General features: G+C 41.7%; 2 long non-coding RNA genes across 9 annotated transcripts in view; one reads left to right on the top strand and one right to left on the bottom strand.

The window, feature by feature from the left end:
- The window catches only part of LOC144287686 (uncharacterized), a 595,958-nt gene that overhangs the window by 557,213 nt on the left and 12,310 nt on the right, over nt 1-26,435 (top strand). For 5 of the 8 annotated variants that reach the window (XR_013355433.1, XR_013355432.1, XR_013355427.1 and 2 more), the window contains exons 1-2: nt 23,855-23,991; nt 25,705-26,002. This is a non-coding gene — a long non-coding RNA (uncharacterized LOC144287686). Of the gene's footprint in view, nt 1-22,598; nt 22,721-23,854; nt 23,992-24,532; nt 24,804-25,704; nt 26,003-26,435 lie in introns of those variants that run through there. The other 3 variants (XR_013355431.1, XR_013355430.1, XR_013355429.1) reach the window with 3 other exon arrangements.
- On the bottom strand, nt 1,846-23,796 carry LOC144287685 (uncharacterized). The gene is made up of 4 exons (XR_013355425.1): nt 23,639-23,796; nt 14,710-14,839; nt 2,451-2,881; nt 1,846-2,080 (listed from the first exon to the last, which is right to left on the bottom strand). It is a non-coding gene; the product is annotated as an uncharacterized LOC144287685 (long non-coding RNA).

Raw genomic sequence — 26,435 nt, 5'->3', positions numbered from 1 at the left:
TGGAGGGGCCCCCGGCGTGGAGGGGGTGAGGGTGGCGCGAATAACCCGCGGTGCGGGCTTGGAGCTTTTTGGGGCGGGTGAGTTGTCCATCAGAATCCCTTCTTCACCGGCATGCCTGGGTTCCCTGTTTCCTGGGCCCTCCTCTGGCTGCTCCTCCGGCTGGGCCCGGGGCAGGGGAGGGGGGGGGATATCTGGGGGAGGCTGTCTGCTCCAGAGGCTCAGTCTTACTGAGGCAGTTATTTCCATAGGAAACCAAAACCGAAAGAGCAAGTTCTGGGACGCAGCGCTCCGCGGACCTTACCTGGCTGTCCTGGAGTCGTGACCTCCCCTAGGCCCCAGCAAACCCTGGTCTGCAGGTGGAGGTCCTGGGGGTGGTGGCGACCTGCGCTAGCCCCCTCCCCACCCCCACCCGCGGGGTGGAAGAGGAGGCGTTGATGAAGCAGGCCGACTGCCTCAGGGAGCAAAACCCCTGGGGCGCTGGAGTTTGGGGGGGAAAGATGAGAGGGTCAGAAGAGCAGAAGAGGAAGTGGTTACATCCTTGTCTTCCCTAGCAGTCAGATCCAGAAATTAGGCTGAAATCACACCAAGAGTTTTAACAAATATGAAAAACAGAGAAAACACCCCAAACAAGTGAGGCATGCAAGGCAGACAAAGGTCATCTATTTTGGTAATGAAAAACAAACAAAAGAACTGGGATTGCCACATGTTGCTCGAAGTGGGCTTTTCATCTTTACATATGAAAAATCAACACCAGTTGAGAGAGAGAAGGCAGTTTTAAAAACATTGCAAAACAACGCGAGGGCGCTGCGCGCTCAGCCTTCCCTGGGTCAGGCAGTGTCTCCAGGTGGCCACTGGGCTCCGGCTTCCAAAGCAGGGGACACAGTGCTACTCAGCAACCTGCTAAATGTGACCTGGGGGGAAATCTGTCTGCCGCAGAGACTCTGGACACTGTGAGTAATCTGAATGCCCCGCAGGCAGCTCGCAAGGGTTTAATTGCCGGCAGCCACTTGAGAACAACCATGTGGGTACATTAAGGATGTTGTTTGTGAGGAACAGCAGGTCATCACATGCAAAGTCTCGAAATAGTCAGCCAGTCAAATCAGTGGAAAAAATCAGCTTTTGTTAGATTTTGCAGTTTCAGGAATTAGGCATTCACTGCAGAGCTGCAGTTTTGAGAAATTGCAATGTCAGGCATGTTCCCAATGGGGAAATATTGTGAGTGTGGAGGAATGTAAGATTGGGTTTGACAATGAGGAAACTGACAAGAGTTATCACCCAGACATTGTTTTCTCTCTGAGCACCCCGGAAATGCTAACTAGAGATGATATCTAGAGGCAGCAATAGCACTCTCTGTTAGTCCTACGCACTTGAAAGATAGGAAAACAAGAGTCTTAGACATCTAGAGGACTGACCCAGGATTTCCTGCAATGAATACCAGCATCTAGGGCAAAGTACCAAGCAGGTAGGTAACACCTACAAGCACTACAGCAGCCGTGTCAAGATCGGCATGAGGAAATTCAAAGCAGAGGCCAACTTAGCTTTTTATTTCTAAGCAGCAGAACAAGAGGAAATCCAGGTGAGCATGTTTTCACCAGGGAAAAGATTTAGAACCCTCATGCTTTTGAGTAATCCACACTATAAGAGGAATTTTCAGGACATAGAATAGCCCAAACTTTACCAGGAAATTTACCGTCAAAACCCACATGATGGATAAGCAGTAGCTTCGTGCTTTGTGCTAAAAATTGAACAGAAGGGCAAAGTTTATTCTTGTAAAAAATGGCTATTTGCATTTTCACCCTACAGAGAAATGACACCTGTGTGCCCAAAGAAAAGGAAGAATCGAGGTGAAAAGCTAGTCAACATGGTATTTATTGTATTTCTGATCTCTGGTGAACTGTAGCACAGCAACACGGAGACATCAGACAGAGCTGCGCCTGAATCACGGCTCAGCGCATATCCGCTTGCTGCCCTTGGTCAAAGGTCCTTCCTCTGAGACCATCTTCTCATATTCGAGAAGAAATGATAAAACCAACTTCACAAGAATATGGTCAGGATCAATGATCTCAGGTGCATGCTGTGTCTAGAGAAGAGCAGAGCCACAGTAAATGCTCATTTCACGTATCAGCCTGTGTCAGATCCGGCAGGGGTACAGTGGGACAATTGTGGCATCGACGCCAAATTTGGCCTGCATGGGAACAGTGTTAATTACGTGCACCAATACGCCCAAATACCCGTATTCATAAGAATCTCTCTTTAGAGTTATGTGTTAACCATCATGTTCATTCATTCGTTTGTTCAACAAATACCGGTTATAGCACAGTACATGTCCGGGTTATTATAAAAGCACATGTATGTGTGTGGCCAGACACTGGGCTCACTGCCCAAGCAGGTGAAACTCGCTGTCACAACAGTGAGGATGCTCCCAAGGGCTATAATTGAGGGACACTTACCCACTAGATTGCTGCCTGGTCATTCCTGCCCAATTGGGGAAAATCAGGGAAGGCTTCCCAGAGGAAGCAAAAGCTGGAAGCTGGACATCCTAGTGTTGCTTCAACATCCCCTGTGGCCAATCTGTCCACGAGGGGTACATGCTGCATTTCTTTATGCACCAAAGAAGATTGCAATATAAACTTGAGCAGAGTATGTAGGATAACTGCTTTGTTGTTCAACAAATGGCTGCTGCAGAGCGGCTCTGAGCTGTCAAAGCCGTGGACTTGGAGGTTCACTAGGGGCAGTGGTCTCTTGTCTTCAGGACGCACAGGATACCAGCAGAACTTGCTTCCCCTCCAGAGTCTCAGCCCAATCCCAGCAGGACTCAGGAATCTGCACCTTCGTAGGTGCAGGAAGGAGTTAGTGAGGTTGTGCATGATGCTGGGAAAACCTGTATCAAGGATAGGCCTGAAAATTTGTATGGCAAATAGCTGCTGAAACTGTGTCTAGATCACTTAAATTTGAGTAGCAATTTATTATTTATAAAGTGCTCTCACTTAATTGTTCAATTTAGATGACTTTTGAAAAAATTAAATTAGTGGGAGAAGAAAAAAAATTTAAACCGGATTATTGGAATCTCATAAATAGAAAGGACTGACTGATTTCTCGCTTTTGTTTTCCATTTTCCAATGAACTGCTCTGACTGCCTGTAGATGCACTTTGCCTCTCCTGATCCACAGTGGAGGCTGAGCATCAAGAGCATCCGCCACGTGCACGGCTTTTGCTTTACAGAATGGACAATAAAAGGAGTGGACAGTCATATGCTGTGTCTTGATTCCAAAGCTTACCAAGCTGATCTGCATTCCCACGGACTGGGTCTTGTAAATGCCACCTGGGTCCACACATTCGTGTCAATTAGTTGCGAGTAATTTTAATGGCACGTAAGATGTCAGGAAAGGCATATAATAGTGCACATGAGATGCAAAATCGGTTTATTCGGATAGGTCATAATTATTAAAAAGTACCAGATCATTAGTTTCTTCGTACGATCATCTGTAAAATGGGACTACTTTGTTGTGAAAAACCTCAATACATTAAGTACTCTACATGTCTTGAGAGGAAGAGGTCATGCAAATAGGGGGGCTGCCCTGTGCAAGGAATACACCCATGTGCATGGGCAGCGCTGCATCTATAGAGCATGCAGCTCTGCATTATGGAGGTCATTATTACTGCTAATCACAGTAAAAACAGCATTCCTTAGAGTTATACAGATCTAAGTGAAGGTGTGGTTATGGAAGAAATCACGACCTATTTGAATAGCATGTGAGAAAGTAAATTTTAAATATGACATAATGAGAGAAAATGTTCTATAAAAAGAATCCAAACTATGTTAGTAATAGAAGAGTTGCAGTATGGCTGGTAGGTAATTTCAGGACACGGGGCACCATTAAGGAAATCTGATAATCTATGCATTTTAACTATAGCTTTTTGGAGAAAATGGCATTGCCTTTGTTGACTAAATCATTCATAATCTTAATGGATGAGAATGGCAGTCCAGATAATCAGGCCCCTGTGCATAGCAGCGAGGACAGAGTTTCCTAAACTGATTTGTTTTGAATATTACCACATGGTTTGGACCTCGGTGCTGATGCTCCTGTCACACGCCCATCCCTTGGATCCTGCCCACAACATCCACAAGACCCACTCTGTCAACTCATGTCTTATACCCAGAAGCAGAACCCCGCACTCAGGAAGAAAGAGGAATGCACGGGAGCAGAACTGGTTATTTCAGAGCCACTGACATGAAACTGAGAAGCTAGAGAGATGGAGCAGAGTAAAAACCTAGGGTGGCTCTGAAAGCAGGCTCGCCCCTGGTCAGAACCCTCAGACCAAGCCTCTGCTTAGGAAACCCGTGGCACCCTGGGGCCGGGAGCGGTTGCAACCAAAAGCAACACAGAGCTAATGGCCACATTTTAGCAAGTCCTTAGCATCTGGGCTTCTGTGCCAGTGTCTCTTCACCTGTCATGCTCTGCCAGATGCACGGATTTAAATTCGGTTATGGGAATATGAGTAAGCTACTAGTGTAAAAAACAATCTCACTCATTTAAAAAATTGTTTTAGTCTTTCAAACTGAGAATACTACTAGAAATGTATTCTCAATTTTAAACTATGACATTTTGGATAACAAACTAAATTATACGTTTACTAAGGGAAAGCATATAAAAGTCTTGAAATAATTAAACTATATTTTAGGCTCAAAAACAAACATATCACCTGTAGTAACTATGCACAGAAAACTGAAATCGTATTTAAAGTCACAGCTCAAATTTAATCATACATTTGCAAGAAAAATAGGTCATTTAAAATCAATCTATAATATACAAGTTCAATATAAATTTGAACAAATTAAATTTTAACTGAATTCTAAAGTTATGATTATGTTAAATCAGGCTTAAAAAAACAGAATATTGACAATAACATTTTAAGGTGGAGTCTCTGCATCAGAGGCTTATTTATTTTAAGATTTTATTTATTTATTCACGAGAGACGCAGAGAGAGAGGCAGAGACATAGGCAGAGACAGAAGCAGTTTCCCTGCAGGGAGTGTGATGCGGGACTCAATCCTAGCACCCTGGAATCAAGACCTGAGCCAAAGGCAGATGCTCAACCACTGAGTCACCCAGGTGCCCCTTAGAGGCTTATTTAAACTTAACAGCAAAAGCAGGGCCAGCCCGCAGAGCTTTGTCTTGAGCACCTGTGGAAGCCAAGGCTTCTTGCAGCCTCAGGTGGAGGCTTTCCCCAGCTGGTATGGCACCCAACATCCGCAAGCTTCCTGGGGAACAGAAACTGTGTCCGGTTTGATTTCCCCCCAATCGTCAGCAGAGTCCCCAGGCATCTTGCAAAGTGACAGCAGCTGCTTGTTGAAGGGAATGCAAGCAACAGGGCAGGTGAAGGGGCAGGAGGCTGCTGGGAAGGAGCTGCACAGAGCAAGGCCTGCCACCGCCACTGGGTCCCCTGCTCTCCCAGGCACTGATCCAGCATCCGCATGTGATGCTACAAAAGAGAGGAGGCTTCTCAGGGGCTCAGCACAGTGCCTGCACATCCCAGAATATGAGGAGCATGGGTGCTTTCATGGTCCTCGTGTGGTTCTCAAGGAGATACAGAGAGCAGACTCCAGCCTGAGGAGCAGGACACCCCAGAGGGGAATGACTCTGAGACAGCAGAGGTCTTGACCTAGAGCTGGATGGAGCGGCCGCTGAGGCCAGGGAGCTTCTTTCTTTTTTTTATTTATTTAATTTATTTATTTATTTATTATTTATTTATTTATTTATTTATTTATTTATTTATTTATTTATTTATTTTAGGGAGCTTCTTTCAACTCTGAATTCCCCAAGACCTGTTACGTGATCTGGCAGGCAGTAAGGGGTGGGGAGATGTCTGTTACGGGGAAGTGTTACAATCACTGCATTGTGTTGTGCTGTATTGTGTGGTGTGGTATTGTATCATGTTGTATCATGCAGTGCTGTTTCATATTCTATTAAGGGAAAGTGTCCTCTTAGGAACATCAGGGTAAAGTCACATCTGGTGTGCAGAGTCAGTTCAGGCACCTGGCGAAAAGGAGGCAGGCGGGGGGGAAAAGGCAGCCTCCTCTTAGACTGGAAACCAGAACCGTGAGCACCTGCGAGGAGCCATGCAGGCTGGGGTTTACCTCTTCAAGCTCCAGGCACAGAACTGTCAAAGGATTTCTCGAGGTGCTCTCGAGGGTAGATCTTCAGATGGTGACCTTGACCGGGAAGCAGGTGGGCAGCCAGTCACTCCCCGCCAGAGCTATCTCCAGATGCTACCTTACTACTCTTCATAATACTCTGTGTGGCGGTATGGATTGACTGTGTAACTTGTATGTTTGAAATGTATGGAACTGGAAAGGCATTTCTTAGAGTTAGCATGGTGGGTGTCAGAACACCCTGGGTGACAGGCTAGGGCCAGCCGACCTGTCCCAACCTTGTCTCCAGACTGTAAGCTGAGGCACCTGGGGGCCCCACGGGCCTCGGACAGGTAGCTCAGAGTATTTGAGAGAGCACACAACCCCGGACATTTGATTAGATGACACCTGAGCTCTCCTTCCGGGTGGCCCACCCGCTGAACATGCACCCCCAGCCATGTCCCTCTGCCAACAGCATGTCTTTGTGAAGCTGGCTTCTCAGCAGTTGTCGTGTCAAACATACTTCGCTTGGGAAAATTGAAGCAAACCCAGAAACGAGGTGTTAGGGTCCAAGCCAATTCCACGGCTGGAGAAGCGTGGGGTGCTCAACCTGGACACCCAAGCCAGTAATCAGTAATTGTGGCTGGTCGGGGAATGAAGTGAAAGTACATATTTTTTTATTCAACGTATGTAATTTTAAAAAATTGTCACAAAGTTATTAGGACATAAATATTAAGTTGTGTAGACTTTACTTAACGAACAGACTTGTTAAATACTGCTAGCCTGGGGCTCCATGTGTAATTACTGGCATAGTAAGAGGGTGCTGAAAATGCAGAGAGTTCAAACTGATATTGAATTTGTAGCTTATGGGTTGGTATAAAATTATATATGTTTTCTTTTATTATGTCAATACGATGGTATCATTTAACTGAAGCTGCAACGTCAAAGACAGTCTTATTTTTCTGCCAATATTTACTGTATTTATATATAGTAAATCAGATTCTGCCAGTATTATACAGTATTTATATACAGATGATATATTCATTTGGGATGATAAATTATTGGTTTAACTATTTGGAGAATTTTTTATAATTTGTCTTAGTAAGTGATAATATAGCTTGCCATCTAAATTTCACATTTTTAAAAATTGAGAATACATTTCTAGTAGTATTCTCAGTTTGAAAGACTAAAACAATTTTTTAAATGAGTGAGATTGTTTTTTACACTAGTAGCTTACTCATATTCCCATAACCGAATTTAAATCCGTGCATCTGGCAGAGCATGACAGGTGAACAGACACTGGCACAGAAGCCCAGATGCTAAGGACTTGCTAAAATGTGGCCATTAGCTCTGTGTTGCTTTTGGTTGCAACCGCTCCCGGCCCCAGGGTGCCACCGGCTTCCTAAGCAGAGGCTTGGTCTGAGGGTTCTGACCAGGGGCGAGCCTGCTTTCAGAGCCACCCTAGGTTTTTACTCTGCTCCATCTCTCTAGCTTCTCAGTTTCATGTCAGTGGCTCTGAAATAACCAGTTCTGCTCCCGTGCATTCCTCTTTCTTCCTGAGTGCGGGGTTCTGCTTCTGGGTATAAGACATGAGTTGACAGAGTGGGTCTTGTGGATGTTGTGGGCAGGATCCAAGGGATGGGCGTGTGACAGGAGCATCAGCACCGAGGTCCAACCCATGTGGTAATGAGAGAGCTGACCAATTTACTGTGTGAAGGTGGCACTCAAAACGGAGAGGGTCGGCATGGCTTATTACGGAGACTCTGAAATCAAAACTTTCAACATTCTCACTTTTTTGAATAATTTTTTATGTTATACACTCATCAAATATATACAAATAGGACAAGATGCTTCCTTTGAAAGAGGCAGCTCTCCACTCTGTATATTAAACTACTTTCTTCAAAAGCTTGCTATTATTTTAAAACTGATTTACTTCCTATCTTTTGAGTGAAGTTGAGGAAGACTGAGGAGTTGGGGGCCGCAGTGAGAGAGGTCGGTAGGAGCAGGAAGGCATTGGCACTTGGATCAGCAGCACTTTGCAGGACCCGAATCTGAGCACAAAAAGAAAGGCTTTTCGGGATCCCTGGGTGGCTCAGCGGTTTAGCGCCTGCCTTTGGCCCTGGGTGCAATCCTGGAGTCCCGGGATTGAGTCCCGCGTCGGGCTCCTGGCATGGAGCCTGCTTCTCCCTCCTCCTGTGTCTGCCCCTCTCTCTCTATGTCTATCATAAATAAGTAAATAAATCTTGAAAAAAAGAAAAAAGAAAGGCGTTTAGCTCCACAGCCTGTTTTTGCCTGTTCAGGGGAATGTAGGGGATGGCTCTGACACTCGCTGTAAAATATGCTACATAGGCTCTTAGCCATTGGAGCCAGGACTGTGATGCAGACATTTAACCGTGTGGAGTAGGGGTGCCTGAAATACTCGGCTGGATGGATTCGCTGCAATGACTAGAACGTGCAAACCGCGAGAGACAGTCATTCAGGCCAAAGAATACGCGGAGCGCTAAGACAGCAATTAGAAGCGAAGGGTTAAAAAAATAAAAAATAAATAAAAAAGAAGCGAGGGGTTACTCAAAGCTCAAGTGGGCGCAAAGCAGAGGGAGCCACCGATGTGTTAGAACAGCAAGGAGGCTGCCCTGCCTCGGGTTTGGGTGGGGGCACTGCTGTTCAGCCTCGGAGCTGAAGCACTGGGAGCCAACGCCACACCTGCTACCTGTGCTCCTACGCAATTCTTCAAGTAAGGAGAGTTCTTTCCTGCCTGGGCCCACTCAGTCGTCCCCACTGTGGCCATCTCCCATGGCCACCATAGCACAGTGCTGCCACCTGAAGGGCTGAAAACCACAGAGCTTCATCATCTCTCAGGCTGCCGCGAAGATGGGGCAGGCTGGTCCCTGTGCCCAGCCTCTGGTGTGTGCTGGTGCTGGTCAGCACGCCTTGGCTTATAGACACAGCTCCCATCTCTGCCTTCATCCTCACACAACATGTCTCCATGGGCCTCTGTGTCCACATTTTCCTTTCTTGTACAGACAGGAGTCCTCTTGGATCAGGGCCCACCCTAATGTCCTCATCTTAACTTGATCATCTGGAAAGACCCTATTTCCAAGGAAGGTCTCAGAAGGGATTCGGGACTGCCACATCTTCTTGGGGAACACCATTCAAACCATAACGTTCACTCTTGATTGTATACTGACATGTTTTCTTGCCTGGGAAGTGCTTTGCATCCTGAGGGCTCTGGTTCTACTAGAAAATTGAATAGTTCAGGCTTTGACAGGCCTTTGATGAATATTCTGTGTGCAATTATTCTCTAAATCTACTTTCTTGTAAACAGGATGCCTTTAATACAACTGATGAGGAGCCTCAAACCGGCTTGGGGTCCACCTTAAATTGATTGTCTACATAATAGCACAGCAGAAGCTGCAGGATGACAGAGGAGCTAATTGCAGCCATATTAAGGCACCCACATAGTGGGCACATGAACTCATTAAATGTACCCCAAAGGTATTGCTTCAATCACAGGAGAAAGAGAACTGAGCAAGTCCTGGGTAACAGACCTGCCTTCATTTTCATATTTATTTCAGTTGATTTTATCTTACTGCTAAGTGCATCTTTGTGAGCCACCTTTATCTCTTTGGGAAGAGTACAAAGTATGAAGAGATTTAATCACTATTAGAGTTCAGACATAGAATCTTATTTAATCCCTACTACACCTCCAAATTATGATTGTCCCCCTTTTTATAGGTGAAGAAACTGAGAGGCTAAGTAATATCAGAGGGGAGATCACTAATGAACAGGAAACTCAGGATTAAATCTAGAACTGACACATTCTAATTTTATAATTAATGTATTGCATATGAACATTTTAATAGACTGTGGTTTTTTTATTGGAGTTCAGTTTGCCAACATATAGCTTAATACCCAATGCTCATCCCGTCAAGTGCCCCCCTCAGTGCCCTAGACTGTGTTTTTTTTTTTTAGACTGTGTTTTTAAAACAGTTTTAGGTTCACAGCAATTTTGAGTGGAAAGTACAGAATTCCTGTGCACCCCTGCACCTACACACGCAGCCTCCTCCATCACCAACATCATCACAGCCAATGTACCTGCACTGACACATCATCATCACCCAGAGGCCACAGGGCACATTCAGGTCCAATATTGGTGTTGCACATTCTGTGGGTTTGGACGAATGTGTAACACACTGTGTGTACATTATGATACCACACAGAGTACTTTTGTTGACATGGGAACCTCCTGTGCTCCACCTGCTCATCTTCCCTCTGGACAGTTAGTCTTAATTTATTTATTTTAGACCTTATCCATTTGGATCTTATTCATTACAAACTATAAAGCTTTCATGTTCTTTCACATTCTTCCCCCTCCCCTTTTCCCAAAGTAGATATATCATTGTTTTGTATTACATCAATATACACCTTAGTCTGAAAATGGAAGCAGTACATGGCTGAGCCCAGTGGTGAACAGAGATTATATTTCCTTTCTTGTGAAGCTTTGTTTTTCTGGGAGTTGGTAATAGTCTTGGTTTATGAAGGTTGTTCATTTACTTAGTTTTCTCTGTTCTTATCACAAATTCCTTTCATGTTCAATATCAGTATCATAATCATCTTTGACACTATCTTCTGCGAGACCAAACACATCAAGAATTTTTGAGTTCACTTTCTCCCTGGAGCCATTCCTGCCAGAGACCCCTGTCCACCTGCTGCAAGCTGGATAGGCTGCCCTCAAGTGTTGCCACAAGGTTATCATCACCAGTCTTCATTCTACCTGTCTTCCATGTGGGTCTCCCCTTTTCTGGATCCCATGTTCTCCCTCCTGCTTGATTTACTCCCTTGTTTTGGTAAGTTATATCTTCTAGTAGGCTGTGCAACACTAGAGGATAGTTTAGCTAGGTATAAGATTCTAGGTGAAAAATAATTTTCCCTTGAAATTTTGTCCTCTAACTCACTATGTTGCTTTTCAGTAGTCTATACTGCTGTTTTTAAGTTTACTGAAGGATACTTGATTTGCAATAAAGTAAAAATGTGGGAAGTGTACAATTTGACTCCTTTCAACAAATGTATGTACTTCTGAAACCATCACCACAAGATAATAAGTATATCCATCACACACAAAAGTTTACATCGCCTCTTTGCAAACCCTCCATCTTTGCCTACAGATAACTATGGATCTGCTTTTTATCACTATAGATTTGTCTGCATTTTCTAGAATTTTATATAAATGGAATTGTATAGTATGTAAACTGTATCTAGCCTCTTTCACTTACACAATTATTTTGAGATTCATCCATGTTACAACATTATCAATAGGCCATTCCTCTTATTGTTGAGTAGCCTCCCACTGTCTGGATGTATTATTGCAGTTTGTGGATACACTTCTTGATGAACATTTGTATCTGGATTTTAGCTGTGATGAATTTGTGTACAAGTCTCTGTGTGGACATGTGTGGACTTGTGCTTTCCTTTTGCTTAGGTAAATACCTAAGTGTGGAATGGTTGTGTAGATGTTTAAATGTTTAAGAAATTACAAAACTGCTTTTCAAGGTGTGTGTACCATACTACATTCTCATCAGCAGTATGTGAGAGTTCCAGTTATTCTACATCCACACTTGCTTTTTAAATTTTGCTAAGCGGCTGTGTGTATCCTACTATCCATTATAGTTTTACTTTTCATTTCCTAAGGATGAATTGTGTTGATCATCTTTTTGTGTGCTTATTAGAGCTTGCTCTCTCTCTACATACATATATTCTAGACAAATGTCTGTTTGAACATGTTCATTTTTATAATTTTTTGAATTATTGAGTTTTGACACTTCTTAACATATACTGGGTATAAGTCAGGTAACTGTTTTTGCAAATATTCTATCAGTCTGCAGAGAATTTTCTCATTTTCTTAACAATATATTTTGAAAAGTAAAAGTTTTAAGTTTTAATAAAATCTGATTAATTGGTTTCCTTTTTCCTAGTTGTTCAGGATTTTGTATTGTACTTAAGGAATCTTTGCAAAAGTCAAGGTGCCTAAGCCTGTCTCCTATGATTTCTTCTGAAATTGTGATGCCTGATAGCTACTACCTACATATGGCTATTTGTATTTCACGTTAAATCAAATAAAATTAAATATTAAAAATCTGCTCCTCAATCATACTAGTGACATTTTAAGCACTCTATAGCCACATGTGGCTAATGGCTACCATCTTGTGCAGTACAAATAAAGAATATTTTTGTTATTAGAGAAAGTTCTGATGAGCCATGCTCTAACATTCTGTAGGTTTAGTTCTTACATTCAGGTCTATGATGCATTTTTTAAAAAAGATTTTATTTATTTATTCATGAGAGATAGAGAGAGAGAGAGAGAGAGAGAGACTCAGGCAGAGGGAGAAGCAGGCTCCATGCAGGGAGCCCAATGTGGGACTCAATCCCGGGACTCCAGGATCATGCTCTGGGCCAAAGGCAGGCGCTAAACCACTGAGCCACCCAGGCATTCCCTATGATGCATTTTGAATTAGCTTTGTATGTGGCATTAGGTAAAGGTTAACATTTTTAGCATATTGTTACTTAATTGTTCTAATATCATTTCTGAAAAGGTTCCTTTTCACTATTAAATTGTTTTGGCACCTTTGTCAAAAATCAATTAACTGTATATGTGTGAGTCTACTTTTGGTCTCTTCATCCTGATACATTGATCTATTGCTCTATCTTCATGCCAATACTGCACAGTGTTGATTACTACCTTTCAGTAGTAAGTCTTGAAAGCATACAGTGTAAATCCTTCTACTTTTTAAGATCTTTTCCAGAATAGTTTTGGCTCTTCTATGCTGTTTTTTAAATATAAAATTTAGATTAAGCTTGTCCATTTCTACAAAAAACTTTCTGCAATTTTAAGTGGAATTTCATGGAATCTATAGATACATCTTGGGAGATTAATATCTTAACAATATTGTGTCTTCCAATTCATCAACATGTTTTATTTATTTATTTATTTATTTAAATCTTCTTTATCAGGACGCATGGGTGGCTCAGCGGTTGGGCGCCTGCCTTCGGCCCAGGGCGTGATCCTGAAGACCCAGGGTCGAGTCCCACATCGGGCTCCCTGCATGGAGAGCCTGCTTCTCCCTCTGCCTCTCTCTCTCTGTGTGTCTCTCATGAATAAATAAATAAAATCTTTAAAAAAAAATCTTCTTTATCATCTCTTAGCAATGTTTTGTAGTTTTCAGTGTATGGATCTTGTACTCCAAACTAGTTCATATTTGATTATGTTATTGAAAGTGGTACTGTTTTTTAAATTTCAGTTTCTGATTGTTCATTGCTGGTATAGAGAAATGCAATTGATTTTTGAATTTTGTTCTTGTATTTTGTAACTTTGATAAGTTTCTTATAAGTTCTTCTAGCTTTTTTTCTCTACTTCTATAAAATTTTTGACAAACAATTCTAGCATTAGCAAGAAACGACATTCTTATTTTTACTTTCTAACCTAAATGTGTTTTTCTTACCTTATTGCACTGGCTGGAAACTCTAGTACAATGTCGAAGAGAAGTTGTGAGAGTGACATTCTTGTCCTATTCTTGACCTTAGGGAGAAAGCTTTCAACTTTTCACCAGTAAGTATGATGTTAGTTGTAGATAGTCCATTGTGTTGGATTCCTGACCTGTTTTTATTTTTGTGTGCTTGTTTTTTCAGTCTTTTTATGTAAGTTATTCTTGGTATTTTTTACTCCCTCTCTTTATTCTTGTTTTTTAGAAATTGTGTGATGATGTGCATTATGTCTTCTTTTTTTTTTCCATTTATTGTACTAGATATTTGGTGTGCTCTTTCAATCTTGAAAGTCACATTCTTCAATTCTGTGAAATTACATCAATTATGTTTTTGAAGTTTCCTCCTCTGTTTTTTTCTGTTCTCTCTTTCTTGAATTCTGTTCTCTCTTTCTAGAATTTCTAAGTAATAGGTTAAAGGCCACTTCTTTGTATCATCCTCTGAGTTTTACAATTTTTTACTCCTACTCCTAAGGGACAAATGGTTCAGAACTCTCTAATGATGAGTTTACTTGTGAAATGCATTCTGCTGATGTAAAAGGAGAAAGTACTCAGTTCGGACCTGGTATCTCAGTTCTCACATCATTAACTTATTAACATAATTAGTGTGGGGGGCAAGTGTTTTCAGAGATGGCACACCTATTATCTTGATTCACTCACTCAACAAATGAATGGCATCTGGTGCATGCAAGGTTCTAATGTACAAAAACATGATATTTTGAATCATCTGGAAAAATGTAAATTGCTTTGAATGGAATAAAGTAAAAAATGGGAAAAGTTATTCTATAGTTAGGAAGAGCTTAGCTGATGAATAACAAAATAAGTAACAAAAGGAAAAATTAAATAATTGCCCACATCATGCATATAAAACCATACTGATTGAGCTGTTAATATTTGGTTTGGATATGTGTATGTGTGTGTGTGTGTGTGTGTGTGTTTTAGCATTTCTTAAGGGGTAATCATATATCAGAATTATCTGAGATGCTTCCTAAGAACATGGATTCCTGAATCCCATCCATGAAGATACCCAGATTAGACACACCTTAGTCTGAGAGTGGAGGTGTCTCAGAAATCTTCACTGACAGCAAATTCTCCATGTAACTGCTTTGCCCAGGAAAGTTTGAAAACAACTGTGTTCAGATAAGACCTTCATTTCTCTGCTAACATAATGACTAGTAAAATGAGGAAAAAAAATCCCACTTTGATTTCCTCAGGACATAAACTACTCTTAATGGAGTTATTGAGTTATTCAAGCCTTTGGAAGCTGAATTAATTCTTTTAACATCAAAAACATTAGATTTTAACAGAATTGACTAAAGCCATCAACATTTTCCTTAAGACTTCAGAGCTGTACTATGACCGAAATGTGACTATTGTGATTGAGAAATTAAGTTTTTAATTAAAATACCTTTAAATACATGTGGCTAGGGGCTAGTGTACTGGACAGAGCTGATACTGGACCATTTTCATCATCACAGAGAGTTCCACTAAACAGTGCTGTCATAGGGAGTCAATACTGGGTCGAGTGGTGCCCAGCTCACTTTGAGCATACCTGCACATGTTCACAAAGTCCCTGGCTTTGGTGCAGGAGAGCTGCTGGACTAAAACATACTGCTACTTGTCTAATAATGCATTTTATTTACAGAGACAGCATATTTTGTATACTGCATTATATGTATGGACAAGACAGAATTTGTGATTGGAAAGTTTACAGATGAATGGAAATACTTCATTTCATTTCATTACCATTTTTAAAAATTCCAATATAGTTAACACCCCGTGTAATGTTAGTTTCAGGTGTACAACATAGGGATTCAACACTTCCATATGTGACCTGGTGCTCCTCAGGACAAGTGTCCTCCTTCATCCCCATCCCTTATTTCCTCCACCCACCCCCCACCTCCCCTCTGGTACACATCAGTGTGTTCTCTGTAGGTTAAGTCTGTTTCTTGGTTTGCCTTTCTCTCTTTCTTCCCCCTTTGCTCATTTGTTTTGTTTCTTAAAATCCACAAATGAGTGAGGGATGCTTAGATGGCTCAGTCGGTTAAGTATTTGACTCTTGGTTTTAGCTCAGATCATGATCTCAGGGTTGTAAGATCGAGCCCCGCATCAGGCTCCTTGCTCAGGATGGAGTCTGCTTGAGGATTCTCTCTCTCTCTCCATCTGTCCCTCCCTCTGTTCTTACATACATGGTCTTTCTCTTTCTCTCTCTCTCTCTCTCTCTCTCAAATAAATAAATAAAATCTTTTAAAAAAATTCTACATTTAAAAAAATCTACATATGAGTGAGATCATATGGTATTTGTCTTTCTCTGACTGACTTACTTCACTCAGCATAATACTCTTTAACTGCATCCATGATTTTGCAAATGGCAAGATTTCATTCCTCTTTATGGTGGAATAATATTCCATTGTATTTGTGTGTGTGTGTGTGTGTGTGTGTGTGTGTGTGTGTGTGTATCACATCTTTGTTCATCTATCAGTGGACACTTGGGCTGCTTCCATAATTTGGCTGATGTTGATAATGCTGCTATAAACATAGGGGTGCATGTATTCTTTCAAACTAGTGTTTTTGTATTCTTTAGGTTCAAAGTAGTGTGATTACTGGATCATATGGTAATTCTATTTTTAATTCTTTGAGGACCCTCCATACTGTTTTCCATAGTGGCTGCACCAGTTTGCATTCCCACCAACAGTGCAAGAGGATTCCTTTTTCTCCACTTCTTCACCAGTACTTATTATTTCTTGAGTTTTTGATTCTAGCCATTCTGACAGGTGTGAGGTGATACCTCACTGTGGTTTTGATTTGTATTTCCCTGATGATGAGTGATGTTGAGATTCTTTTCATGTGTCTGTTGTTGATCTGTATGTCTTATTTAGAGAAATGTCTGTTCATGTCTTCTGCCCATTTTTAATTAGATGATTTGGGTTTTGGGTGTTAAGTTGTATTGGTTCTCCTCCTCCTCTTCCCCCTCCTCCTCCTCCTCCTCCTCCTCCTCCTCCTCCTCCTCCTTCTTCTTCTTCTTCCTCTGTAAACTCTATGTCCAACATGAGCTTAAACTCATGTCCCCAAGATCAAGAATTGCATGATCTACCAACTGACCCAGCCAGGTGCCCCAAGTGTACAAGTTCTTTATATATTTTGGATACTAACCCTTTATCGGATATGTCATTTGAAATATCTTTTCCTATTTGTTAAGCTGTCTTTTAGTTTTGTTGATTTTTTCCTTCACTGTGAAGAAGCTTTTTATCTTGATGAAGTCTCAATAGTTTATTTTGGCTCTTGTTTCCCTTGCCTCAGGAGACATATCTAGAAAGATGTTGCTATGACCAGTGTCAGAGAAGTTACTGCCTGTGCTGTTTTCTAGGATTTTTATGGTTTCAGATCTCACATTTAGGTCTTTAATCCATTTTGAGTTTATTTCTGTGTATTGTGAAAGAAAGTGGTCCAGTTTCATTATTTTGCATGTGGCTGTCCAGTTTTACCAACATCATTTGTTGAAGAGATTGTCCTTTCCCCATTGTATATTCTTTACTGCTTTGTCAAAGATTAATCGACCGTATAATTGTGGGTTTATTTCTAGGTTTTCTGTTCTGTTCCATCGATCTATGTGTCTTTTGTGTGTGTGTGTGCCAGTACCATACTGTTCTGATTACTACAGCTTTGTATTATAGCTTGAAGTCTGGAATTATGATATCTCTCACTTTGTTTTCCTTTTTGGGATTGCTTTAGCTATTTGGGGTCTTTTGTGATTCCATACAAATTGTAGGATTGTTCTAGGTCTGTGAAAGTACTGTTGATATTTTGATAGGGATTCCATTAAATCTGTAGATTGCTTTGGGTAGTATGGATATTTTAACAACAGTTGTTCTTCCAACCCATGAGCATGGAATGTCTTTCCATTTCTTTGTGTTGTTTTCCATTTATTTCATCAATGTTTGATAGTTTTCAGAGTACAGGTCTTTCACTACTTTGGTTAATTTTATTCCTAGGTATTTTATTATTTTTGATGCAGTTATAAACGGGATTGCTTTCTTAATCTCTACCACTTCATTATAAGTCTATATAAATGCAACAGATTTCTGTATGCTTTTGTATCCTGGACCTTACTGAATTCATTTATCAGTTCTAGTAGTTGTTTGGTGGAGTCTCTGGGGTGTTCTATATATGTTATCATGTCATCTGCAAATAGTGAGAGTTTTACTTCTTCCTTACCAATTTGGATGCCTTTTATTTCTTTTTGTTGTTTGAATGCCACAGCTAGGGCGTCCAGTACTATGTTGAATAAAAGTAATGAGAGTGGACATCCCTGTCTTGTTCCTGACCTCAGGAGGGAAGCTCTCAGTTTTTCCTCATTGAGTATGATGTTGGCTGTGGGTTTTTCATATATGGCCTTTATTATGTTGAAGTATGTTCCCTCTAAACCTACTTTGTTGAGGGTTTTTATCATGAATGAATGTTATACTTTGTCAAATGCTTTTTGTGCATCTACTGAAATGGTCATATGGTTTTTATCCTTTCTTTTGTTGATGTGATATATCATGTTGATTGATTAATGAATTTTGAAACACCCTTGCATTCCACAGTAAATAACACCTCATTGTGGTGAATGATTTTTTTTTTTAAGATATTGTTGGGTTTGGTTTGCTAGGATTTTGTCAGGGATTTTTTTCATATATGTACATCAGAGGTATTGGCCTGTAGTTCTTTTTTTTAAGATTTTATTTTTAAATAATTTTTATATACAAAGGGGGGCTCAAGCCCACAACCCAAGATTAAGAGTCCCACAGTTCACTGACTGAACCAGCTAGGCACCCCTGTCATTCTCTTTTTTAGTAAAGTCTTTATCTGGTATTGATATCAGGGTAATGCTGGCCTCATATAATGAATCTGGAGGTTTTCTTTACTCTTCCATTTTTTGGAAAAGGTTGAAAAGAATAGGTATGAATTCTTCTTTAAACATTTAGTGGAATTCACCTGTGAAGCCATCTGGTCCTAGACTCTTGTTTGTTAGAAGTTTTTTGTGTGTTTTGTTTTGTTTTTACTACTGATTCAATTTCATTGTTGGTAATTGGTCTGTTCAAATTTTCTATTTCTTCCTAACTCTGGGATTTATAAGTTTCTGGAAATTTATCATTCTGGAACATTTCTTCCTAGATTGTCCAGTTTGTTGACACACATTTTTTTCATAATGTCCTCTTAAAATTATTGTATTTCTTCGGTGTTGGTTGTTATTTTTTCCTCTTTTATTTCTGATTTTGTTTATTTGAGTCCTCTCTATTTTTTTATTTTTATTTTTTTAGAGAGAGTAGGGTGGGTGGGGGAGGAGCAGAGGGAGAGGGAGAATCTTAAGCAGGTTTCACCCACTTAACTGACTGAGTCATCCAGGCACCCCCACATCTTTTTTTTTAATGAGTCTGGCTAAAGGTTTATCAATTTTATTGCTCTTTCCAAGGAATCAGCTTTTAGTTCCATTGATCTGTTCTCTTGGGGTGTTTTTTTAGTTTCTATTAGAAATATTTCATTTTAGGTTGTGTTTCAGTTCTAGAATTTCCATGTGTTCTTTTTCAATGATTTTTATTTCTCTATTTTGCCTTTCTAGTTCCACAATATGTCCATACTTCCATTTAAAATTTTGAACTTATTTATAATAGTTGTACTAAAGTCTGTCAATCTGGGATGCCTGGGTGGCTCAGTAGGTTAAGCAATCAACTCTTGATCTTAGCTCAGGTCTTGATGTCAGGGTCATGAGTTCAAGCCCCATGTTGGGCTCTTTGCTGGATGCAGTCTGCTTAAAATAAAAATTAAAGTCTGTCATTTATGTCATTGCAGTCTCTTCCTTTTAACTGATTTTCCTACTGTTCACATTTTCCCCTCACATTTCTTGCTTCTTTACATGCCTGGCAATTTTTTATTGTATCCTGGACACAGTAGGATGCCACACTGTTGAATGTCCCAATTTTACTGTCTTCACTTAGAGAGTATAGAATTTAATTCTGAAGCAGCTAATTTACTTATGGATAAGCTTGCTCTGTGAAGCCTCATTCTTAAGCTTTGTTAGGACACCTATAGTGTAGTCTGTCCTCTAGGGCTTGAGTCACCCTGTTAGTAGCCCTGTTCTCCTGGGATATTAGCCTGGTGCTTGGTGTGTTCATTGTGGTCTTTCTAGACTGGCTGCTTGGTGCTTCATTATTTCCCAGCTCTGTATAAGTTCCGGAACTTCACGTCACTCACTTCTCCTTGGTAGTTGATCTGTGTCTACTACATCAGCACGTTGGCTTTAGCACAGAGAGCCAGCTCTCCAGCCAGGTGCTCAAGGGGATGTCTGTGAAGACCTCCAGACTCCTTCTCTGTACATCCCTAATGCCCTACCCGCCAGGTGTCCCTTTGGTCTTCATCTCCAGACTGCCTCTGCTCACCTTAGCAGGACTGCCTTATTCTCCTGGGCACCCCCTCCCTGCAGCATACTTTGAGAAGTGCCTCCATGCAGAAATCTGGGTGATCATGGGCTTGCTTCATCTGCTTTTCCCCTCTCAGGGGTCACAGTTTTATAGTACTCATTGCCCAACATCTGAAAACAGTTATTTCATATATTTTGTCTAGTTTTATGGTTTCCTAACAGTAGGAGGTCTAGTGTGAACCAGTTTTCCATTGTGTCCAAAAGTATAAGAGCAAATGCAAATAACCATCAAATACAGCTAAAAGAACTGCTATAATTTTTTAAAATCTTAATAGTGGACTTTCTATGACTCAAACAAATTTGCCCAGAGGACAAAGCCCAGATAAATTAAATTTACTTGGATAGGGAGGATTTTCAGCATTTAACACAATAATTTGCCACATGGTTTCATCAGATTCTGTTTTAGACATATGCCCATTTATGAAATGAAGTCAAAAGAAGACCACAGTTCTCCCATGAATGTGGCCACAGTTCTCCCGTGAACATGGCTAGCAAGCAAGAGACATTGGTTCTTCTGGATCCAGTACACTGACCTATGTGACCGTGGGCTATAACTTGGCTCTCTGAGGACATCACAGCACACTCAGAGAGGTGCCATGGGATATTTTCAACTTTTAACAGAGACAGTGATACTTGTCATCTGGTGGACACCATTCAAACTACCAGCCTTACGTGGTTCATGTTTAACACTGATTGTGCTGCATTTCTCACAATAGCATCATTATTTTTGCAAAGCTGGATCTTGAGCAGTTTCTGTGATGAAAAGTGAGCATCACACAAAAAACAACGTAGAACATGACAGGAAAGTGGTGGTGCCCAAATCTGATTCCAGTGGCAGACATGCAAGCTGTTAGTAGGGACTGGTGATATTTGAGAATGTATTTAAAAATATCACTTTCTTCCTTCAGTTTACATATATTATTTTTTCCAAATGGCTACAGATTTGTTAGTACATAAAAAATGTTTTAAATTAAAACTAACCACTTAAACAAAACTCCTAGGACCTGTGACAAAATGAGTGAGAGGCAGAGGGCACCATGCACGCAGAAAGTGTAGGAGCTTCTGGACTGGACCGTTGATCTGGCTAAGCATCACTGTTCACATATGCAAAACACAGGATTTGCATTAAATTTTCTTTAGGACTCTATGGCTTTGTATCACTGCAAGTGGGTCTTAAGTGGTATAGTGAATGTGGTATGCTATTAAGTCACTTCTATCAGGGGAGCACATTTGTCTCTGAAGCAAGAGTGCCTTGGTCTCCAGAGGGAAAAGAGAAAACCAGGGACAGGGACAGAGTCTTGAATGCCTCAAGCAGATAAGAACCATGGTTTTTAAGCCAGTTCAAATCCCCACTGCAGACATGGGGTGGCTCTAGCTCAGGGCCATAACACTGTATTCATTCTAGAACTCTCCTGAGCCTTTAGAACAGGGGCTGTTACCTGGGATCGAGGGACTCTATGCACAGAATTCAGAATGCCCAGTGAACTTAAACAGAAAAATCTTCAGCTTTATTTTTATTATCTCCCAGCTGCAATTTAGCATTTTCTTCAGTTATGAATGTAGTCAGCAAACCACAGGGGTACAACATTTCCTGTGGTGTTGTCACCCATTGAAATAATTGGTATTTTCATTTCATAGTACAGTTTTATTCTCACAGCCACTTTGACATTGCAATAGTTTTTAGACCTGCCACGGATCTTATTACTTAGTACATTATGGAGGAAAATTATTAACTATATATCATGAAATATTTTTAAAACATATTTTGATATTTGCATTTCAAAATGTAAGTTGTTTCCTTGATAATCTTAAAACGTAGTTTTAATTTTTTATTGTGGAGAACTCAGAACCTACATGAAAGTAGACTGAATGATATATAGAATCCCACACATCCATCATCCAGTTATACCCCCAAATCCTTTTCAATGCTGCATTATCTCATTGTAGTTCCTAGACATTACACAGGCTGTTTACCCTGTAGAGTTTCTAACACTCTTGGATAAGGTTACATCCCCATGGTGTCCTTCTTTCCTCTGTGTTTCTCGTAAACTGGAAATTGGGTCTAAATGCTTGATGCCATCAAGTTTTAGGGGCAGAGGAAGAGGCAAGATTACTTCTGGTTATTTCTGTTAACAACCATTCATCTTCAATGTTTAGATCCTTTAGTCTATTAGGGGTTACAAAATGGCTTACTTCTATCATTTCTTATAATGTATTATTGTAATATTTCGATAAGGAAAACATCCCCATCACCTATTTGGTTGCCCAGTGGTAGAGTTAGTATAGAAAGTCAGAACATACATTCTTGATTCTTTCCCTTAATCTATCAGTCTTCCAAATAATAACTCAGTTCCTTTTATGCATCTTATTTTATACATTTAGAAGCATTATCCTGAGAAGGGGTTCATGGCTTCACCAGACTGTCAGATGCAGTGATGTCACAAAGCAGTTAAGAACTCCTCCTGTAGATCAACCCAAGAGATACAGAGGTTCCCTGTAGCTTTTCTGCAGAGTCCTTGTGACCATAATAGCACTTGCACATTTCCTGAAGGCTCGCAGCACTTGACCTTCATCTCATATCCCGTGGTGCTTGGTGAGATCCTGCCTCACACCACACTGCACTAGGGGCACGTGTATACACCTTCCAGTAGGAGCCCGGGTGTAGAAAGAGTGCTGACAATGGCCTAATTGTGCTACTACTAGCTGTAGAAACCAAGGAAAATCCCCAACTTCCCTGAGTTAGTCTCTTCATAGGAAGGATGGCAAAATACCATCTAACTTGAAGAATTGTTTTGAGAACTAGAGAGGGTCTCATTCCTGAGACATTGAGAACTTGTTGGTCCCCCACAAACATTTGTTAGATCTGATTCTTACTCGCACACAGCAGAGGGTTTGTTAATTAGGTCTTGGTAATGGTCACGGGCCGGAGAACACCGCCAAGCAGCTTGTGCAGCTCCCGGGACCTGGGGCCCCACGTACCAGGACATGCCGCCAGCCACTCCAGCTCCCTGCTCCCCACTTCTCTCCATCCCTCTGGCTTCCTTCTCGCCTTCCTCCTCCTCCTCCTTGAGTCTCTCTTGGTCTTTCACTCTTGCCCCCTGTGTCTGTCTCAGCTTTCTTCCACACCAACTTCCCTCATCCTGAAGCTGCAAGGCAGCTCCACTAGAGACAGAATTGCGCTTTATAGTGACATGTTCTACCCACAACACAACATATCCCATCTCTTCCCTGGGCCTCCACCAGGCTGCCCCCTAAGAGACCTTCCAGTCGAGGGGGCATCTATCTCACCCACCCTGGGCTTGAGACAACCATATCCTACTATCTCTAACCCTCAATCCAATGGAAATTATCTGTGCTGTGTTTCCTCACAAGCTCATGGTATATTCCATTTAGTTAATCTGAAAAGTCAGCTGCACTCTGAGACCTGCCTTGGTCAGATTTTTCTTCCATTCCTGAGCTCTCCTCCCTCAATCTGTCCAGTGCTCCCTTCAAGCAGCTTAACCCGCCGTACCTTTTCTTCCTCTTTCAGATGAATTGGCTGCTTTTTCCAAAGCAGAGACACCTGTCAGGATGGTTCCTCTATTCACATCCTATGTGAGCAGTGTCAATGTCTCATCAATGTCTCTCACCAGTGACTCATTGATGACTCATTAATGACTCAGCAATATCTCATCAGTGTCTCATCAATGACTCATCAATGATTTACTGTGACTCACCAATGTCTCACCAAAGACTCCATCGAAGCTCCATTGATATGTGTGATCCATATCTTGTCTGTGTCTCTCTCACTGATGCCTCTCCTCCCCGCTCAGAGGTCCCATTGAGGGAGCGTGGTGGCCTGTTAGGAACATTTCAGTCATGCAGGTATAAGTTTCGATGTTGGCTTTCCTGCATATTCGCTGGGTTCCCCTGAGCCTCAGTTTTCTTGTTGTAACATGGGCGTTAAAAGCCTCTGCCTCCACTTTGTTGAGACCAAACAACACACTTTGTATCTAGAAATGAGCGTATGAACAAATGAGCGTCAACAAGCCCCTTTCTTTCTCTGCCACTGTACCTGTTCGTGGTAAAAGCTCTTCTCCACTGTGTTCTAGGGTCCGGGTCATCCTGGCCCCACAGATATTTGCAAATGTTTGTGGTTACAAGTGTTGCTTGCCCATTGCTTCCAGTTGGTGATATGTGCCGGTCTCCTGTGTGTAGACATGCTAACACCACCTCCCCTCGCAGTGAAGATATCTGGGCCTCGAGCCTTTTGCTCTCCTGTCTTCTGCTCACCTTCCTGGGTGTGCCCTGTGACCCACCATCCCACTGCAGGCTCTCTGGTTACAGGAAAGGAAGACTTCCTACTTCCCCCCCAAACAGGGAACATTTGGGTGACTTTGACCAACTTGGTTTTCTGGTCTTGCAGATATCTGGGAGCTCTTCCTTCTTGATATTCCTGACATGACCTCCTCTGCACCCACTGCTCCCTGCTTCTTTCCCATTTCTTCTGTGGAACGCCATGCTGCCCAAATGGGGTCTTTACCCCCATTCCTCTTCTTGGGAGATCGTCCATTTTCTGATGGACTCTATGGTTTCGACTGCCACTTCTGACTCTGGAATCGAGTACTCAATACATCCCAAAGGATGATCATCCTTCAGTGTTTTTGGTTGCCTATGGAGTGAAGATCACTCTTTTTGTGAGTGTGACATTCAAGGCTCTTTGTGGTGGTTCCTGCCCTTGTTTCCAGTCTTATTTTCTGCTGTTCCCTCAAATGCACTCCACCTCCTAATACCCAAAGCCCTAATATCTTGGCAGGTAGCAAATTCTGTGTCTTCTGCCCTAGCCCATGATAGACAATTCCTATTCAGGCTTTAAGATTCAATCCATACCACTCTGGAAAACTGTGTGGAGGTTCCTCAAACAGTTAAAAATATACCTGCCCTACGACCCAGCAGTTGCACTGTTGGGGATTTACCCCAAAGATACAAATGCAATGAAACGCCGGGACACCTGCACCCCGATGTTTCTAGCAGCAATGGCCACGATAGCCAAACTGTGGAAGGAGCCTCGGTGTCCAACGAAAGATGAATGGATAAAGAAGATGTGGTTTATGTATACAATGGAATATTACTCAGCTATTAGAAATGACAAATACCCACCATTTGCTTCAAGTGGATGGAACTGGAGGGTATTATGCTGAGTGAAGTAAGTCAGTCGGAGAAGGACAAACATTATATGTTCTCATTCATTTGGGGAATATAAATAATAGTGAAAGGGAAAATAAAGGAAGGGAGAAGAAATGTGTGGGAAATATCAGAAAGGGAGACAGAACGTAAAGACTGCTAACTCTGGGAAACGAACTAGGGGTGGTAGAAGGGGAGGAGGGCGGGGGGTGGGAGTGAATGGGTGACGGGCACTGGGTGTTATTCTGTATGTTAGTAAATTGAACACCAATAAAAAAAAAAAAGAAAAAAAAAAAAAAAGATTCAATCCATGCCCTCCCTTCTGAGATAAGCAAGGCCTTTGTGAGGGCATGGAGTGAGGAACGGGGGAAGCAAGACTGAGTTTTCTCAGTACCATGTTCTGTCTCTGTACAGAATCATCACCAGCCAGCAGCTCTGTCACTGGACCGGGGGTGTGAATACCAGCGTACACCACTGTGACAATGGCAGCTGCGTGCGTGTCATCCTCACCGTGAACTGGAGTGACTGTGGGCTGCCGCCTGGCTCCAGGCCCGGGCTCCTCGCTCCCCTCCATACTCAGGCCTGCACACTCCTGGAGCTTTCTCTCAGTCTGGGAGGCCACTTCTCTGACCCTAATTCCCATCTTCACACAAGAAGTTCCAGACCATAAGAAATAAGCTGAAGTCTGAGCTCCTCTGCAACCTCATCCACAGTAAGCAAAGTGAAACATGATCATTTCACAGAATTAAAGACTGGGAAGAGCTTCTGATTTAGGGAGAACAATTTTTAAAATGGATTTGTATGCATAACACCCATTGCGGTTGGTGATAGTGGAGTCAGTGACTAATAAAAATGTCATTTCCTGTGATTTTTATAAATTACAGTAAATATGCCAGTAATCATCCACATTAGCTGCTCAAATGCAGGCAGCCATCTGGAGTAGAGGCCAGGGGACCTCATTGAAGCCTCAAGAGGTAGACCCCACAGGTGCAAATTGACACCCAGGAAAACAGTATTTAATACTCTAGAATTTGGAGAAAAAGAGAATGTTAAAATAAATGTATGTCAAGCAGACAAATTTGGACTTCGCCAGGAGGATCTGTCACGTCAAACAGGAAATAGCTATAAATTACTTGTAATAGTAA

Source organism: Canis aureus, chromosome 17 (assembly GCF_053574225.1).
Source record: "Canis aureus isolate CA01 chromosome 17, VMU_Caureus_v.1.0, whole genome shotgun sequence".
Taxonomy (NCBI): domain Eukaryota; kingdom Metazoa; phylum Chordata; class Mammalia; order Carnivora; family Canidae; genus Canis; species Canis aureus.
The sequence above is the reverse complement of the archived record's forward strand: the minus strand, read 5'-3'. Positions and strand labels throughout refer to the sequence as shown.